This window comes from Poecilia latipinna, unplaced genomic scaffold, assembly GCF_001443285.1.
Source record: "Poecilia latipinna isolate Pla-1442-1.1 unplaced genomic scaffold, P_latipinna-1.0 Scaffold234, whole genome shotgun sequence".
NCBI classification, from domain to species: domain Eukaryota; kingdom Metazoa; phylum Chordata; class Actinopteri; order Cyprinodontiformes; family Poeciliidae; genus Poecilia; species Poecilia latipinna.
In genome coordinates this window covers 201,565-202,879 of record NW_015112850.1, presented here as the reverse complement: position 1 = coordinate 202,879, position 1,315 = coordinate 201,565, and the positions used below count along the sequence as shown (strand labels likewise).

Below are 1,315 nucleotides of genomic sequence, written 5' to 3'. Positions count from 1 at the left end.
TGGAAGCTAAACTCAGGTCTGCTCTGTGATCACTAACTTTCCCAACTGGAATTCTGACTTTAGGGAACATTATTGTTAAGAACTTAAAAGAGACGCCTTTTTAAGTATAAATAATATGTGTCAAAAGACAAAAACATGAGGTGTGTTCATAGTCGCACAGTTCAAATTCACATCCAGCTATTACATAAAATCAGGTCAGTGGATTAATAGTTTCTTTCAGCTGAGGATATTTTAAAATTAAATGAATAAATGCTGCGTAAATGTTTTTCACATGGTAAGAGTGGGGTTATTATATAAAAAATATTGGATGACCACCTGAATTTTTTTTTTAAGTAAATATAAATGTTACTGAAAATATTATACATTTTTGTCACAATGAACTTAAGCACTATACCATTGGAAACTGAAATATGTTAGCCAGCCTAAATGTTTGAGTATCCAACCTACAGTCTGTTGTTTTACAAGCACTGTGCTGATAAATGAAGTAAGATCATTGGGTGGCGCATCTTTACCTCCCCTCACCAGGACATTCTTAAATAGTTGCATTCATCTATCCTTTGAGGAAGCAAAAAAAGAAAATTTCCACTGAGCAAACCCTCCTTCGGCCAATCACCTCAGCCTTCCAGAGTAGGGGAAAAACAAAGGCAAAGGCACAATTTTCAAGTCGTTTTATTCTTTTAATTACTTTTTGTTTCAACCAATCAAACTCCAGCTCTTACCACCGTACTTTCTATAAAACAACCGGGTTTGAGGTGGGCCTCTTCTTTAGAAGAGACTCAAGATGGCTGCCACAAAGGACGCACCCACAAGGTAGCAAACATTTCATCAGGATGTCGACACAGAATGTCCATTTACACACTCTAGAAGTAAAACAAGGAAGAAAGATTAGAGAAAACATGTAGTGCTTCCTGACAGTCTGTTTGTATTTTGATCATTTATCAGTTTAGGATAAATAAGTAAGTAAAAACAAATTCCTATTTATTTTGTTTTTTATTTCATGAGTATTTCTTAATTATTTATCAATAACACTATTTATTTATTTTTGAACATTTCCATGTTCTCTTCAGCTTCTCTTCCACTCATTATTGTTCGAAACGTCTTGCCATAAAGGTTAATTTCTTTTTATTTAGTTTCTTGGTTTATTCTTATTTTCTTCCTTGTACATTTGTATCTATTTCTCTTGGGTTACTGGCCTTTCCCCTTTATATTTTTGGAGTTTCTTAAGTCTTCTCACACCTTTCCTCAGTTTGCTCTTCTTCACAGCTGTTCCCCATTAGCTGATTATCCTCTGCCTGCATTCTGCCCCAGCTGTTCC

General features: G+C 34.9%; 1 protein-coding gene across 6 annotated transcripts in view; it reads left to right on the top strand.

Moving 5' to 3' along the window:
- The window catches only part of arvcfb (ARVCF delta catenin family member b), a 216,559-nt gene that overhangs the window by 21,134 nt on the left and 194,110 nt on the right, over positions 1-1,315 (top strand). Inside the window, exon 1 of one of the 6 annotated variants that reach the window (XM_015032222.1) lies at positions 779-810. The exons of the other annotated variants lie outside the window; for them this stretch is intronic. The gene's annotated coding sequence lies outside the window, so the exon portion shown is untranslated. Of the gene's footprint in view, positions 1-778; positions 811-1,315 lie in introns of those variants that run through there. 6 annotated transcript variants of the gene reach the window in all.